This window comes from Papio anubis, chromosome 3 (assembly GCF_008728515.1).
Source record: "Papio anubis isolate 15944 chromosome 3, Panubis1.0, whole genome shotgun sequence".
Lineage (NCBI taxonomy): Eukaryota > Metazoa > Chordata > Mammalia > Primates > Cercopithecidae > Papio > Papio anubis.
In genome coordinates, this window is record NC_044978.1 from 39,573,594 (window position 1) to 39,592,376 (window position 18,783).

Here is an 18,783-nt window from a genome sequence, read left to right on the forward strand (position 1 = left end):
TTAAATAGGGGCCAGACGGTGATGTTTACATACTCTCTTCACAAGAGAGAGAGGTATGGGCCTGGGAGGTGGGAGGCAGACATGGGAATGTGAGCGGGGAGCTGCACAGCAACAAGAGTTGTCTCATTATGCAGACTAAATCCCTCAGGAAATCTCTTAGGGCTGCTCTCATAAGAATAGATGAAAAGTCTGTCCAGGCTAGTGAGGACTGTCAGTCTCTTCTCTTATATAGTGATTGGTTTTTCCTGGTTATCTGATGAGATCCCTAGGGAGAGGGTTTAAAACAATTGTATTTCTTTGGAAATAAGCTTTCTTGGTCAGATAAGGAAATTCCAAAGGGAGTCTCTCCCTGTGCTTGGGGGTGAAATAAGACAAGGTTAGAGGGACCTTGAATCTGAGGCAGGTTCTAAGATCTCTCAGCATATCCAAGCACCAGTTTTTGTGGCGATTGGTTGTTGTGCTCCAACAGGGTATAAGAGCTTCCTCATTGAAATCCAAATTTTCCTTGTGATTCCAGCACTTTTGGTCACAAGATAAATTTGAGGATTTTTTATTTATTTATTATTATTATTTTTTAATGCATCCTTTCTCTGGCAAATAGGGCCCTTTGCTCGGCTCTAACACCAAGATCACCAAGTGTTTTCTGTTCCCATTACAGAGATTCCTGCAGATTAAAAAAAAAAAAAGTCCCCTGTTCTTCAGGTATTGCATCTTTTTGCAGGACTTTCTCTTCACTCATTTCATAGTGAAAAGCAGCATACCCAAAAGTTAAGAGCTTGAGTTTTGGAGTCAGAGGAGTCTGGATTGAATCCTGGCTCTGCCACTGTAGTTCTTCGGCCTTGACAGGTCACTGGCTCTCCCCAGACCCCAGAGTCTCTAGCTAAGAAATTGAGATTATTTGTACTAAATGCAGAGCAATTATTATTAAATGTAGCTTTTCAATAACATAATGTATTAAAGGGCTTAGCATAGTAACGGTCATACCCTGGGGGCTTCACATACCAGTTTATCCTAGTTTACAGCCTTTTGTGAGATTCCCTCTGAAGTTGTAGTTTAGGGGAGGGGCTCCTCCACTCATTGTGCTTTTCTAAGCCTCTTTTTCTCCTCTAGAAAACTCTTAAAAATCTCATCTTTTGCATGGATTTTTGTGTATATGCTCAACTCAACATGCAAAAAAATAATATTCTGTGATGACGCAGATGTTTATTTCACCATATCTGGATTTGGCATCTGCTTGTCTATCTTTCCAACTAATAGTTTAGGATGCAGATGAGGCTTTTTTGTTTGTTCTTACTGATGTCATATAAATTATGCTATACTGTACACCAGTTGGTATAATATGTTGTCCACATTATTGCTTCCTGGTGATGACCATGATGATGATGATGAGTTCTGTACAAATACAAAGCCATAATATTTTTAAGATGAAGGCCAATATTAAATGAAATTTAATTAGATTTTAATATGACTAATTGAATGCACTCCATAGCCTTTTGAATTTAACTTCCTATGGAGTATGAAGTTATAGGGGCATGGAACTGGTTGTAATGCATACAATTCTCAATATATATTTACATGAGGATGTGTGCACCTCATGTAAATATGTATTTAAATTTAACACTTTTATAAAGCTGCTACTAAAAATTGCTATGTGGCAAGGGATTAACATCTCTGAGAAATCCTTATAAGAGTAATTAGGAAAGGTGATTCAAATATAGTATTAAGGGATTTGTTTGTTAAATGTTATAGAGGATAGAGGTCTGTGGAGAACCTTATCCCCTGACTTACAATTGAATAGGCTTTTAATAAATTAATCTGAACTGGGAATTATTTTTTCAAATCCCTCACGTGGAACTCCACCCAAAATTTATTAAATAATAAAGAAATTAAATGTAATTTCCCTCCTGGCATTGATTGTCTTATAGAGAGGAGAGGTGAGCAGAGCCTAGGAGATCACAATACCTTTTTAATATAGAAATACTGCAACCTTTGTCTTCAATGCACGTGTCTTTGTTAGGAAGGGCCTGCTCTCCTAATCTGATCTTGTTCTGTTCATTACTTTAAAACTTACATATCCCTCCATTTTCCCTAATAAAGAATTTCCCCTGTCATATTTTTCAAGCTTTTAGATACAATTTTAAAGATTCACCATGCAGTTTTTCTTAATATTTTGCTTAAACTTGTTTTACTGTATCTTAACTTTATCATTTCTTATTTGGCTACCCTAATAATTTTTTGAGTCCTGTCCTCCCTAACTGTGACAGCTATTATCCTGCCTCCTCAGTCTTTTTTTTTTCTTTTTCATCACTGAGCATGCCTGGATCTTTTACCCTTTAATCATGAAAATTATTTTGGGAAGCTTGGACATTTAATTATTAAAATTTTAAAAATTATGACCTCTTGTGTCTCACACATTCTTAAAGTACCCCCTTACCTAGAGATATTTTCCTGACTGATGATTAAGCCTTGTCAATGGAGATCAATTCTTCAGTTCTTTATGATAAGCTAGCTGGTTGATTTTTTTTGGAGGATACTTACAGTAACATCTACATTAATTTCTAAAGACCTTAGTTTTTACTTTGTATATCATGTAACTTTTTAAATAAATTTTATAAGTTAAAAAGTTTTTACTGCTCTTAATTAATACCATACATATTTGAGAAATTAAGGTCCCAGAAAATTAGTCATATCATACAAGAAGTCAGTAGCTAGACATAGTTTTGGCACATATATTTCTGAGGAACTAGTTTTTGTACTACTAACAAAATCACTGCAATTTATTGCTATATCAATTGTTTTGCAAATAGTTTTGACCACTTGTATTAGAGAGTATTCCTAGGAACTATGAGGGATATTATGATAATTCAGATAGAAATATTATCCTTAAGACTCTTGCAAGTGTAGTGGGGGAAATAATATGTGCACACAGATAACCACACTACAAGATTTAAAAGGACAAGTATTAGAGAGGATAGATAGTGTAAGTGCTGTGGGATTCTTATGAGAGAAGAAAGACTTCTGATGTGGAGGAACAAAAGCAGAAAATTTTGTGGAGGAGGATTCAGTATGTTCCTCTAAAGCAAATCAATATTGGAGAAAGCAGCATGAGCAAAACTAAGGAAGGAGGAAAGCACAGGGTGGTAGTAGTGTTGGGAATAGGAAGTGAGTTCACCTTTGCCCAAGCATGTTGAGCGTTAGTAAGGGCATGGGGACTTTGAGCTGGAAATGTGGTTTTGGGTTATTTATTATTAGATTATTTATAAACACTGGGACTTTTATCAAAAGAGATCCATCAATAGATCCATGATTAAGGGGATTTTTATGATTATTTAATATTTAGTAATAAGGTTGTATGTGAAGGAAAGCTAGATTGTATATCATTTATTTGTCACTGTTATTTAGTTTCACATGCTGGCGTATGTATCAAAGGTATTCTTAGCCCAAGGACTTGGCAGAATAGCAGTGGTCCCCCCCTTTATATTGTGATTTTAGAAATACCAGGAAAGTTTGTTTTACAAAATTCTCTGTCCTCTGATACCTGATATTTTCTTTGACATATTCTATAAAAGCAAGTGATCAATGCCTTGATACATTTCCTTTGTTAAAATGCAAAAGATTTTGGGCATAATTTGGGAGTCCTGTGTAGGGAAAAAATATCTCCAAGAGGAGAGTATTTAGGCCAAATCTGGTTTTAATATTTTTTGACTGACTTTGTAATTTTATCTACTCTGTTCTGGTGTATCTCAGAAAAACGTCAAATATAAGTAAATTAATATATATAAACATAAATATAACACTGAGGTCATTGGTAGATTTTATTTGTACATTTTAGTAAAAATCAAATAAAATAATCATTGTTTCTGGGCTAAAAAGCATTTTCCAGCACAAGAAATCTGAAACCAGACCCTTAGTGAGTAGTTGGATTAGGGATCATTCTCTGGAGGAAGATTGGCTGTGCTTTCTTAATAACTACCTTGATTTCTGTTAATGAGCTATTCAGATGTATAAAAGGACAATTAAGTTCACTTTCAACCTTCTGCTATAGTATTTTCATCTTGTATAAATAGTTCTTAATAAAGTCATATTATTCTAAATTGCTTTTATTTTATGTAACGCCAGCGTTTTACTTAGAAAGAAAATACTTGAAGAGCTAGCATATGGTTAACTTATGCCACTCTTCACTTGGCTTTCTTGTTGGTATATTTCATGCTCTTCTTTGTGGTCTTTTTTCCTTATTCTCTGTTATTTCTTTTTCAATGTAAGACCCATTGCCTTTGTGCTGCTCTTGAATGTTTGGGTCTTCCTTGCTGTCTTCCTTTAACTGGCCTATTTTGTCCACCCAGTACCCGAACAAAATCTAGACTTCTCTCCCCATGATCTTCAGCCTTGCCATTTTTCCTAATATTACTTATTTCTTCCTCCCTGCCTCCTTCGTTGCCCTCCTTCCCTTCATCCCTCCCTTCATCCCTCCCTGCCTGCCTGCCTTCCTTCCTTCCTTCCTTCCTTCTTTCCTTCTTCCTATCTAAAAGTTTGTATATTTTGTTAATATTTACAAAGACCTAGTTTTGATTTTGTTCACAATCTCTGTTGTGCCATATTTTGTAGTTGTTTTCTATTCATTTTTACTCTTACAAATTTCTTTCTTCTATTTTCTTTGAATTTAATATATATTTTGCTTTGTATCTGTTAAAGTTGAATGCTTGTTTAAATACTTATTTTTGTTTTAATAAATATATTAAGACAATTAATTTATTTTTTGATATTACTTTGCTTTTCATAAGTATGGTTTATTGTGTTTCTGTTTACTCCCAATTCTAAATATTTCATAATTTCCCTTGTGATCTATTATTTTTTTTTAAAAAAAATATTTAATTTTTTAAGAGAAGTTTTGGCTTTATGTAAAATTAAGAGGAAAGCATAGAGATTTCCTGTATATCACCTAAACTCACTTGAGCTGAATTTTATTTGTTTTATTTGGTAATCTCTATTGATAAGTGAGTGTGATCTGTTTATTTCATGAGGCTATACTATAGTCTCCCCTATTATTGACATCACTCCCCAGAGTGATATATTTGTTACAATTGATGACCCTATATTGACACATTATTATTGCCCAACACCCATAGTTTACATGAGAGTTCAGTCTTGGTGTTATACATTCTATGGGTTTGGACAAATATATAATGACATGTATGCATCATTACATGGTGTATTTCACTGCCCTAAAAATCCTCTGTGCTCTATTAATTCATCTCTCCCTCTCCCTTTACCCCTGGCAACTAGTGATCTGCTTGCTGTCTCAATCATTTTGCTTTTTCTAGAATGTCATATAGTTGAACTTATATAGTATGTAGTTTTTTCAGATTGGCTTCTTTCACCCAGTAGTATGCATTTAAGTTTCTTCCATGTCTTTCCATGGCTTGATAACTCATTTCTTTTTAGCCCTGAATAATAATCCATTCTACTGAAGAATATTGTGGTTCCTTCTGTTTTAGCAATTATGAATAAAGTTACTATGAACATTCATATGCAGGCTTTTATGTGGACATGTTTTAAACTCTTTGAGTAAATACTAAGGAGTGCTATAGCTGGAATACATGGTCAAAGCATGTTTAGTTTTGTAAGAAGCTGACAAATTGCCCTCCAGAGTGTCTGTATCATTTCGCATTCCCACCAGCAATGAGTGAGTTCCTGTTGCTCTACATCCTGTCAGCATTTGATGAGGTCAGTGTTCTAGATTTTGGCCATTCTAGTAAGTGTGTGGTGGTATCTCATTGTTTTAATTTGCATTTCCCTGGTGATGTATAATGTGAAGCATCTTTTCATTTATATTCTTTGGTGAAGTGTCTGTTAAAATATTTGGCCCATTTAAAAACCAGATTGTTTTCTTATTGTTGAGTTTTGAGAATTTTTTGTATATTTTAAATAACAGTTCTCTATCAGATATATATTTTGCAAGTATTTTCTCCCAGTCTGTGACTTGTCTTCTCATTCTCAAGACAGTGTCTTTCACAGAGCAGAAGTTTTTATTTTAATAAAATATAGCTTAAGTCAATTATTTTTTCATGAATAATAACTTTGGTGTTATATTTTAATAAGTCATCACCAAACCAAGATATCTAGATTTTTCTCCTGTTATTGTCTAGGAGTTTTATAGTTTTGCATTTTACATTTAGGATTGTGATCTATTTTGAGTTAGTTTTTGAGAAGGGTTTAAGGTTTGTGTTTAGATTCTTTGTTTTTTGCATCTGGATGTCCAGTTGTTCCATACCATTTGTTGAAATGACTGTCTTTTATCCATCGATCCCTATTTACCCCTATTAATAATTTTTCATCTAATGGCTATTTTGTCTGATAATATTATTGCTACAAAAGCTCCTTTGTCACCGATCAGCTGACTATATGTAGATGTATTTCTGGGCTATCCAGTCTGTTCCATTTATCTACTTTTTTATTCTTTTACCAATAACACATTGTCCTGATTACTATAGCTTTATATTAAGACTTGAAATAAGGTAGTGCCAGTCTTCAAACTTTGTCTTGTTGTGTTGGCTATTGATCTATGGTTTAATCAATGAGTTATTCAGGAGTATATTTTAATAAGCTATCATTGTTGTTCATTTTTAACAATTGTATTATTCAAACATTTAACATTTATTGAGACATTTCATGTGACTTACAATGTGAACACTTTTTGTAAATGCCCCACATGTACTTAAGAAGAATGAGTATTTTCTCTGCAGAAATACACACACACACACACACACACACAATATGAGGAATATATCTAATACTAGATCTAAATTCTTTCTAATTTGTGTGTGCTAAAAAGTTTGGAACTATTTTGTTAGGTACGTATACATTCATGTTTTCCCTATCTTCTTGAACTGTTGTTCCCTTAATCATAATTGGGTATACCTATTTATCCCTATTAATAATTTTTCAACTAATGTCTATTTTATCTGATAACATTATTGCTACAAAATTTTTTGTTATTATTTCTTGGTATTTATTTTCTCAGGAATTTTCAACCTGTCTATGTTCTTTGGTTTTAAATATGTCTTTTATAGCCAACCTGAGCTGAATTGTATTTGTATTATCTTATTTGGTAATCTCTGTTGATAGATGAATAGAATCTGTTTATCTTATTGTACTTATTAATTTATATTTTTGTTGACATCTTAATTTAGGCTTCTGCTTATCTTCCTTTTTCCTTTTTTTTTCTCATCTTTGGCCTTATTTAAGCATTTACAAAAATTACTATGTGGTTTCTCTGGTAGTTTGGGAGTTATACATTATATTTCTATTCTATTAAATGTTACCTTTAACATTTCTATGGGAATATTTGTCTCTAACTTTTTCTTTAAACGTTGTTCGGTCTATTTATCCTCTTCTTAAACAGGCTAAGGACCCGAAACCATTAATCCACTAACTCCTCCTTTCTGTGCCTTCTTTCCCCCTTCTTGGTTGTTGAACTTAAAATTTTAGGTCTACATGAAAAAAATCCACACTGATTGCTCTTTTAAGTTTTTGTGGGTAATAGCTATTTAAATTTATGAAGATAAACATTTATTAGCATAGTTATAAACATCAATTTCTGGGCTCACTATTTTTTTTCTTGTGTTCCATTCATTCTTTTGAGTTCATTTTTTTTCTTCCTGTAAAGCTTATTTTTTAGCAGCACTTTTGAGGATCTATGTGTTTAGGTGTGTTGTATGATTTCTTAGACTTAGTATTTTGGAAAGTCTTTATTTGGTTCTCAATTTTGCATGACAGTTTAGATTGATTTAGAATTTTATATTTATTTGTATTTTCACCCAGATGTTTTAAAACATTGTCTTCTGTTAATTATCATTGCTGTCAAGAGTTCTTTTTATCAAAGTTGCCATCCTTTTCTAGATAGCCTATCTTTTCTCTATGTGAGAATTTTTTTATTCATTATTCGTCAAATATTTATTGATTTCCAATTAGTGTTGTAGGCACAGGGGATACATCAGTGAATAAAGCAGTAAAAAATCCCAGCATTCATTAACCTTGCAGTCTAGGGAGTGAATATATAAGCTAAGATAAAGCTAGATGCTATAATAAATTAAACTCCTAATTATCAGTAGCTTGATTACTTGGGATTTTATTTTTTATTCATCATACTGTCCCAGTTAGACAGCTCTCCTCCAAACAATTATTAAAAGACACAGTCTTCTTCTTCTGCTATGTGACTCTGCCATCTTTTACATTTGGAGTTTGGTACCAATGGTGTCCTAGGGTTACTTCCTTTCCAGCAGACAGGGAGGAAAAAGAGCATAGAGGATTGCATGGAGGGTATTTAGGTACCAGGCTTGCAAGGAGCACTTACTTTGATCACATTTTTTCTGGTGGCCAGAAGTAAGTCACTTGCCACACTTTAACTTCAAGGGCACCTGGAAAAAGTAGTCCAGCTATGGGTCCAGGAGGAAGAGAAAATACATTTGGGAATCAACTAGCAGTCTCTGTCATATAGAGCCAGATAATAAATGAGTATATATATTATATGTTAAATCGTGTTAGTGTAAAGGAGGAAAATAAATTAGGAAGGATTTAGGGAGGGTTGTGATCATGAATGGGTGGCTGGTGAAGGCCTCACGGAGACGCTGTATTTAAGTACACACCTGGGAGAAGTGAAGTGTTGGTACCTTGTGAATCTGACAAAAGAACATTTCAGGCAAATAAAGTAGCAAATGCAAATATCTTCAGGTGGGGGCAAGCCTAGTCTGACCAGAGCAGCTGGGAAAGAAAGCTGTGTGACACCAGGAGAGGGAGTGAGGGGCTGGAGGGAAAATGAGGTCAGCTAGCCACAGATAATGTAGGGGTGCATGGGGACATGGTGATTTCTGTATTTACTCCATTGTTACTGGAAGGCATCAGTAGCTTTTGAATGAAGGATATTGTCTGACTTGTGTTTTATTTGAATACCTTTGGTTGCTGGGTTGGGTGTAGGTCATGGATAGGGGCAGGAAGTAGAACTAGACCACTTAGGAGGCTATTCTAATAATTCAGGTAAGAGAGAACAGTGGTTTCAGCTAGAGTGTTAATAGTAAAGGTGTTGTGAAGCTATCAGCTTCTGAATATAGTTTGAAGGTAGAGCTGACAGGATTAGCAAATGAATAGGATGTGGGATGTACAAAACAGAGAATAGCCAAGGATGATTGTCTGGCTTCAGTAACTGGAAGAGTGGAGATGTCATTTGCTAAGGGGGAAATCATCAGAATAGGATCAGAAACTGTTTTGATGTGTAAAATTTGAGATGACTTGGTGACATCCAAATGAAGACGTGAGATAGCCAAGGGGAGAGGCCCAGGATAAAAATATCTGTTTGCCAGTTATCAACATAGAGATGGTATTGAAAGCCATGAACCGGGACTAAATCACAAAATAAATGTATGTGGTGGAAAAGAAAAGAGATTCAAGGCCTGAGCCTTGGGACATTCCAATATGTTGAGGTCAATGAGATGAGAAGGAACTAGCATAAGAGACTGAAAAGGAAGTAAGAGAAGGTAACAGAAAATCTAGGACACTGGAAATCCCTGGAAGCTAAATGAAGAAAATATTTCAAGAAGGAGACTGTGATAAAATACATAAAATGCTGTTAACAGGTCAGCTAAGATGAGGACTAAGATTGACAAATTAGATTTAACAGCATGAAGGTTATTGGCGACCTTGATCCATGAATGGCAAGTTGCATTCCCCAGAAAGGCACTCTGACATGGAGATGAGAGAGATGTTTGTTAATTAGTGCTCTTGAAATAGCCATCTCTGGATTTCGAAAGGAAGAAAGCAGGAATTGTCAGAGGGAGAAATTGAGGTGCGATGCAGTGTAGTGAAGACTCCCGGCGGTGTGGGGGTGGGGGGGCTTTGATGTTGAGTTGACCCTTCAGAGTTGTCCTGAGTTGGGACAAGTTATCTGAGTCTGCATAAACCCTATTTGACTAGTCACTGATATTGGACTGCCCTGTAAGGTAACTATGTGACTCCTCAGCCAGGGCAATTCTGAAAGGCAAAGCTGTGGACTGTAATCTGGTAGCATTGCTCGCAGCTGGGTAATAAGTTCTTTGGGGCCTCTGAGTAGTGTATCACAGAGTTCACTAGAAGCAGTTTAGATAAAGTAGCAAGGGCAAAAGCCTGGTGAGAGCCAGTTCAAAAGAGAATGGGAAGAGAGAAATTGGAGATAATCAGCTTAGATGACTCTTTTTTTCTTCATTTCTGATACTACTAGGAAGTGTCTGGGTGTGGATTTATTGTTATTCTTTCTTGGCATCTGGAATGTACTTTTAATCTCATTCATGTCATTTTTCAATATGATACTTCAAATATTGCTTTTCCTCCATTTCCCACCCCCCCTCCGAGCTTCCTTTATACACATATTGGAATCTTTCAATTTTTCCTTTATATCTTTTCATTGTTATTTCATCTTTCCTTCTCTATCTCATTTCATCAACTTTTGGGAAACTCCTTAGTGTTATCTTCTAGCTCACTGATTCTCTTATACTGTGTCCAATCCAGATTTTATTCTGTATATCAAGCTTATATAATTTTTGAAAGAATATATTTTTATTTAAAGGATTCCAATTTGTTCTATTTCATATCTCTATTTTGTTTCTGGCTATTTTGTTTCATATTTTTATATTCTTTTTTAGAGGCATTATTTCCTCCTCTGTCTCTTGGTAGAGTCTTAACCTACTTATTTAAAATTCTTTTTCATATTTTTGTTTTCATTTCCTATGGAGTGAATTACTATTCCAATTGTTGATCTTATTGATCTTATTGGCTGTCTTTTCTAGTGTTAGTTTTGGACATATGTTTAATAATTTTTAAATTATTTCATAATAATTTTCAGGCTTTATATAGAGTAGTAAGTTTTATTATTTTTTATGTTTTATTTACTTCTAATGCTCACCACTTTCTGATTCACAGTTTTGTAGTTGCCACTGGGTTCCCAGTCCAGAACCAGATCTTATATTGGTTCCTTGGGGCTCCTGTCCCTTTGATAGTGATATTTCAAACCTGTTTCTGAGCCAGTGGTGGTGTGGCACGGGCATGGTGATGAGACATGTCTGTCTCCTCTCCCTCTCCAAACATGGAGCTTGTGATAACCCCCTGTATCAAGCACCAGTGGGAAGTTGCATTTCTACTTCTTTTTAGCTGTCATTTTTAGCAGAGCCAGGCTGTGATCCCCTATGTCGTGTGAGAATTATTCTGAGTTCTTGTTACTACACTGGAGCTGAACTCCAGGTTGCTTCTGCCTGCTTCTGGGACCTGGGGACAGCATCCACAGCTTCAGTCCCATCACCCCTCTGTATTTATTTTCTATTTCTGGCCCTTGAAGATGACTAAAAGTACGTTCCTACCCTATTTATGCTTGTCTCATTCCTTAGGGAAAAACTTTCAGTGTTTTTTTTTGTTTTTCGTTTTTTTAGACAGTCTTGTTCTGTTACCCAGGCTGGGGTGCAGTGGCATGATCTCGGCTCACTGAAACCTCTGCCTCCCAGGTTCAAGGAATTCTCCTACCTCAGCCCCCTGAGTAGCTGGGATTACAGGTGCATGCTACCATGCCTGGCTAATTTTTGTATTTTTAGTAGAGATGGGGTTTCACCATGTTGGCCAGGCTGGTCTCAAACTCCTGACGTCAGGTGATCCACCTTCCTCGGCCTCCTAAAGTGGTGGGATTACAGGCGTGAGTCACCTGTGCCTGGCCTTTCAGCCAGATATTGATGAGAAAAAGATAGGTGCTTTGATAATAGTTACTCAATGTGTTATTCCTCCCAGGGATTTTTTCTTTTTTCCTAGAAAGATGTGAATGTTAGACATGGTACTGTATGCATCCATAATGTGTTAATTGTGGACAATATTTGCTTTCTTGGGGATTCTTCATGTTTCTAAAGTCACCCATGTAGTATGCAAAATATCATACCTATTGATCTCTTATCCTTTCTCTTTCTTACTTTTGTTTTAATTCTTTACAGAATCCACACATATTTATAGACTCAAGAGTAGAGTTTATTACTAAGTCCTTCCACGCATATCATGTCCCTAGAATTCCCTTCTTTTCTTCTTTGATGATGTTGACGAATATGGCCTTGAGGCACTCGCCATCCTTTATGTTCTCTGTTCTTTCTATGCTATTCCCACCCTCTCTGAGTCTGCTGCTTGCCTTGTTTCTCAGAGAACTCATTCTCTCTCTTGGTTTTACATATAATCTCTGGTTTAAACTACTCTCAAATTTACGTCTCCAATATAGAATAAGATCCAGTAAGAACTAACAAATATGGAAACAAGTACTTACTGAATGGACCAGGTGTAGACCTGTACTAAATGTTTTAGACATTCATTCATTTGGTCTCGCAGTAGCCCTGTGAGATATGAAGATTATTTAATGATTATTACAGATGAAAGAGCTTAGTCTATGAGGGTTAAGAAAATTGCCATCCTAATTTCTGGGACTGTGCAGCTCCCAGGATTCAGGACCTTCAGTTTTAAAGCCGGGAAAATCTCAGGCAGACTGGAATGAATTGATTACTCAAGGCCTAAGGCTGTTGATTAGGAAGTGATGAAGCCTGGGCTTGAACCCAGTCCCATCTGAGCAAGTCCCTGCTCTTCAGCATGACGTCATACTGTCTCTGTTAGAACAACGTAGAATAAGAGAGTTGAGTCAGAGAGCAGAAGGTAAAGAAAGTTCACGGAGGGGAAATTCACGGAGGGGAAAATCCTGGAATTTCATCAGGGGGATTCTTGCTTCATCAGGAATCGGGAAACCCATATTCTGGTTCCAGTTCATTCACAAATCCAGTGTTAAGCTGAAATCGCTTATATCCCTATGTTGCTCTTCCCTCCCCTGTAAAATGAGAGGCTAAACAAGACAACTCCCAAGACTGTTTTCAATTTTAAAGTTGTTTTCCTTGAAACTGTCCCTTACATATAAATGCTCCAAAACCATTTCAGACCTTGTAAATATTAGCTAGTTTTTATAAGGTTATAGAGATAAAAAAGAAAACAGAACATATAAGCCAGAATTTTGCAATATTTCATGATTTGCTCAAATTTCTAGATTTTGCTCTTTAACATCACTATTTCTGAGTGCAGCATAATTCTATTGAAACAGTTGAACAGTTTTGGCCTTTAATTTATTGTATTTAATTTGTTGTAATTAACTTTATGGTATTTTCATTGTTTTCTTTAACTGTTAACATAGTGTCCCAAACATCTCAGCGGGGAATGCTTTATAAATTTTCTCTCTTTATTGTTATTTATAAGATGTTAATGGCTTCTATTTAAGGCATGTGAGATTAATAACTGGGAGAATGTACTTCTATAACAGCACTGTTTTAATCTGTGAAAATCACAAGAAAAACAGAGTCATAACATGCCACAATTATCAGTGAAGGCGTAACTGCATGTATTGATGTGGGACTCTTTATAAAATACTTTGAAATCATTTCTGATATAGCAGAGTGCTAAGGGAAGAAGGCTCTTATTACTTTTTCTGTTCTTGGACATATATGCCCTAACAGATACATTTCTAACTGAAATTCCCCAGAAATAAAATTTACAGTAAGACATAGCTTCTAATATTTTAACATTTTGTTCAAGAAAAGCCTCACTCTATTACCCCCACCTCTGCCTTTCTCTTGCATATGAGGGTTGTATTCAATGACGGAATGGGAATTTCAGGTAAGAAAAATGTGGAATAATGTGAACTTTTCTGAAACCAGTTTTTGGTGTGTGTGTGTGTGTGTGTTTCTTTATCACTCGCTTTGAATCAAAGTACTTAGCCCCTCATTGGATAATTATGGTCTTCCAATCAAAATCTTATCAAGATAACAAGAGGGAAAAAATTAAATAAGCAAAGCCCACTATTCACAGTACAAAAATTCATGACAGGTTTTACATACATTTCAGTAGTAGTGGAATTTCCAGATAAATATTAGGAACTCTGAGAAAACTAAGAAGATTATAATGCTAATGCTTTAGGACTTCTTTGCAGGAATTCAAATAGATAGTTTTTATAGAGTTTTATTACTTGGGTAGTCATGTGCTCAGTCTTATGGGAGACAAAAGAAATTTAAACAACTAGTTCCTGCCCTGGTGGTGCTTACAATCCAGCACAGATCTTGGTGGCTTGTACCAAAGCTCTATGCTTCATATTTCTTTTGAGTGAGTGTAAGAGGAGAAATGGAACTACCTGTAATGACTAGGGTAGTATTTTCAGGGTTCTAATAGGTTATACTGAAACATTAATAAAGTGTATATAATTATTGTTAAGTAAATTGTAATTGATTTATAACATATAATCAGAAAAGTGCACAATTCCTGTGTGTAGCTCAATGAATATTGATGAAGTGAACACATCTCTATAATCACCCTCTGATAAAGAAATGCCCATCCTCTGGAGGGTATTCCAGAGGCCTTCCTTATGCTCCTCACCTCAGACCCTGCATTCTTTCCTCACAGGTCACCATTATCGTGTTTCCTATTGTCATTAGTAAGTTTTGCCTGTTTTCGAACTTTGTATTATTAAAAACATAGATTATGTCCTCTTTATGCTGGCTTCTTTCCAAGTAATATATGTGAGAATATACTATGTCATTGAGTATAGCAGTTTATTTTCACTGATGTGAAATATTCCATTGTATAAATAAAATGCAAATTATCTATTCTACTGTCAATGGACATTTGGGTTGCTTCTAGTTTTTAGCTGTTACAAATAGCACTGCTATGATCATTCTTATATGTGCCTTTTGCTACACATCATAAGCCTTTCTGTTGGGAGTCTGAGGTTTGGGTCATAGTTATGGATTCAATTTTTAAAGATAATACCAAATAGTTTCCTGAAGATTACCAGTTAACACTGCAACAGGCAGTGTGTGAATATTTCAGTAGTTCTATATCTTTCTCAACATTTGATATTTTTAAAGAAGCCATTATTTTGGGTGTGTGTGATGGTCGTGGTTTTATTTGTGTCTCCTGGTTGATGAATGAGTTTTGAATGAATATCTGTTCACATGCTTCTTTCCCATTTGGTTGCCTATTTTTATATTCAACTGCCTGTCTTTTTCATTGATTTGTAAAAGTTCTTTATATTGTAAGGTATATTTGTGCTTAGAATTGTGGATAATACATAGACTAAAAATTCAGTATTTCAGTTTATTCTAGTAGTTGATCTCTAGTCAAGTATGGCTCCGTCTAACATTGATCATTTCCTTTTTACCCCCAAGTTACTCCACTTAACCACTATGAATGATAGCCTTGTCTCACCAACCCCAGCCCATCATCTGTTGGTAAGCTTTGATCTTCAGTGACCTTCAATGTACATGTTCATGTATTGCCAAATCCTATTTTATACATAACTGTATCAAAATCCTAAAATAAAATCACAGAAAAGCTCCATAGCTTGTTGAATATGGCTCAGAATCGTTGGTTTTACCCATTAATAGAGGCAAAAGGTGAAAAAAAAAGAGTGCATTTTAGTCAAAAAGAGTAAGAATTTTAAAGTGTGATGGGAGAGTGTTCTCAGATTAACATCTCCTTTTTAATGAGTTGAGAACTGAAATGTATTAATAACTGCTTTTTTGTGATTTAAAGATTTAAATATTTCATGTAAAGCTGGGAATATTTGAGATCTCTTAATTAATGTAAGTGTCCATGCATACCCATAAAAGAACAGAACATAACATCTATTTTATGAAATAGTGAAAACTTATATCCAGAAGGTACCTTTGAAGTCATTGATGGAGAGCCTCTGAACCTGGAATGCTGGGGTTGAAGATGGATGGGAGGTAATTGGGAGTGACGGACAGTTCAGGGAGAGCCCATGAGATCCTCTTCAGTCTGAGCAGCCAGGCTTTCCACCAGTTATTCTCATTGACTTCTGAGACTTATGAGTTCCTTTAAACATAAGTTGAAGCTGCTGTTTTTAATATTATGGGTCTATTTTAAATACTTTGCTTCTAGACAAGGAGGTAGGACTCAGAGAGATTAATTGGTTTGCTTCAGATGACTTTGGCAATGGCAGAATCAGTATTGAAATCCAAGTTTGCTCTCATCACAGTGCTCCTAGACTCTGAGCTTTGTGTAGGCTAAAGTGATATCCTAATGATTCGTTTATTTTCTTTCCTTCCCACTTCCTGGTTCTGGGTTATATATTAACCTGAGTTAATTAGAGATTTAGAGGAAGGTTTCTGCATCAGGAAAGGAGTATAATTTCATGGGCTTCCCACTGTTCCATGTGGTCCCTGGGTTCCTAGCTAGCCTGATATTAATCATAAATTCATAGAGTATCTTCTTTCCAACTCATTTTATGGCCCTCTCACAAGTTTGAATTATAATTTAATTATGCAATTATAAGTTTCTTATTCTCCTTATTTCTTCTTCTCCTTATTCATCTACTGTAGTTGGACCTCTGTATCCATGGATTCCACATACATAGATTCAATTAAACATGGATTGAAAATATTTTTAAAAAATGGACAATTGTGTCTGTACTGAATGTGCAGACTTTTTAATTGTCATTATTTCCTAAACAATATGGTGTTAGAACTATTTGCATAGCATTTACATTGCATTAGGCATTATAAATAATCTAGAGATGATTTAAACTGTATGGGAGGGTATGCATAGGTTACATGCAAATACTATGGCATTTTACATAAGGGACTTGAGCATCTGCAGATTTTGACATCTACAGGGGTCTTGGAATCAATCCTTCATATACAGAGAAATGACTGTATACCTTTGCACATTTTAGATGCCTAGTATTGACCCTGTTATATTGGCCCTCATTGGGACTTGTTCTGTTTGGTTTTCTTTAACTGCTCTCCTTTCTCTTTTCTTATTCCTATTGTTTGGTGCTAGCAGATCTGATGATTTGGTCCGAGACACCAGGAGACTTGACAGAAGTCAGAAAGAAAATCCAGAAAATAACCTAAAGGTCCTTGTTGACTTAGTAGAGGAAAAGTGGAAGGGGGCTTATACTTATCAGAGAAGGGTGGCTAGGACAAAAGCTGGGAGGGAGGTCCTAGTGGCCTAGGTTTGAGAGACACATGATGAGGCCTGCAACTAGGGACATGACCAGAAGTGGCCTGTCTAGACTGCTTTTATTGGTATTCTGCTCCAGAGTTACAGAGCACAGAGTAAAGTAGAGAAGGACAGGAGGGAGGCACGAACTCTTGCCCATGCAGTTGATTTCTTGGATTTGGAGCCAACTATTTTTTAGCATAGTACACAAAAGCAATGGAATAATAGAGTTTTAGAAACTGGTGGGGTCTTAGAGATCTTCTCGTCCTAGAATTTTACCTTGTAAATGAGAAAACTAAGTCCAAGAGAAGTCAAACCAAGCTTCCTAGCTCAGTTCTGTGTGGAGTTGTGGAATACCAGTCCTATGCTTATCACTCATATATACTCAGTTTCATAAGAGAGAAGAGCTCAGGGCAAGAGGTTAGGTTTTATTTTAAATGAAGTTCAGAAACCATGGAAGGGAAATAATATAATCTGATACACAATTAAGAAGATGAGTTCTGCTGTGTGGAGAACAAATTGGCAGAGAAAGAGTGGAAATTGAGAGAGCAGTTAAGAAGCTATTTCAGCAGTCCCAGAATGAAATGATTGTGGCTGGGAGATGAAGATGGGGAGAAGCAGATGTATTTTTTAGTTAAAAACCTAGAAGACTTGATGAACTGGAAATGGTAGACAAAAATATAGGAGAAATAAAAGATTTATGGCTTGAGCAACTAAGTGGATATAGGTACAATTTCTAAGATAGAGAAATGGGGAAGGGTGAAAGTAGGATTCGGGGTTGGGAGGATTGAGGTAGAGGGACAGTGGGGAGAAAGTTTGGGGCAGTAAATGAGGACTTCCATTTGCTATAACATCAACTGCTGAAACTGCCTTTCCCGATCCCTGGAGCATGGCTTGTTTCCCTGCATCCTGCTAATTACCATAAGGCATTTTTTTTTTTTTTTTTTTTTTTTTTGCCAAAGAATACTGAATTATAAGGGCCATGATAAAGTCTTGTCTTGTCTTTTTCTTTTTCTTTTCTTTGAGACAGGGTCTCACTCTGTTGCCCAGGCTAGAATGCAGTGGCATGATCACGGCTCCCTGTAGCCTTGACCTCCCAGGCTCAACTGATCCTCCCACCTCAGCCTCCAGTAGAGTAGCTGGGACTACATGAATGCACCACACCTGGCTAATTTTTGTATTCTTTGTTGAGAAGGAGTTTTACCATGTTGTCCAGACTTGTGTTGAACACCTGGGCTCAAACAATCCTTCTTCCTCAGCTTCCCAAAGTCCTGGGATTATCGTACTGAGCCACTGCACCCAGCCTTAAAGTCTTATCAGTCATCTACTTTAGGAATGTCAAGCTAAGAAGATAAAGTAGGGAAATAGTTTCTACTTCTGTTTGTCTTTCATCCATGTAGAAATAGAATTAGAAATCCTTAGCACTCCTACAGCCCAGTTTCAGAGACCCTTAAGTTGCATCTACTGTAAAAGAAAGGGTGAAAGAACTTTTTCACAGATGTGCTGAAGGAAATGTGAGAAGGTAGGCCATCCCTGTCCAGTATGCTGTTGCTATAATTACTGATTATACAAATAGCAAATGCTTTTTGAGATCCTTCTAAATGCCAAGCCTTGTTCAAGGCATGGATGGTTCCAGAGAGAAAAACAGAATCTTTGCCTTTATGGAAGTTACATTCTAGAACATTGGTTATGTCAACGCCCTGTTCAAAAACTTTCAACAGTTCTTTTACCATTTCAACA

At 36.0% G+C, this 18,783-nt stretch overlaps 1 protein-coding gene across 3 annotated transcripts in view; it reads left to right on the plus strand.

The window, feature by feature from the left end:
* IQCM (IQ motif containing M) overlaps window positions 1–18,783 on the plus strand; it is a 478,893-nt gene that overhangs the window by 59,804 nt on the left and 400,306 nt on the right. For 2 of the 3 annotated variants that reach the window (XM_031664245.1, XM_021938849.2), the window contains exon 2: window positions 15,246–15,308. The exons of the other annotated variant lie outside the window; for it this stretch is intronic. The gene's annotated coding sequence lies outside the window, so the exon portion shown is untranslated. The remainder of the gene's footprint in view (window positions 1–15,245; window positions 15,309–18,783) is intronic. 3 annotated transcript variants of the gene reach the window in all.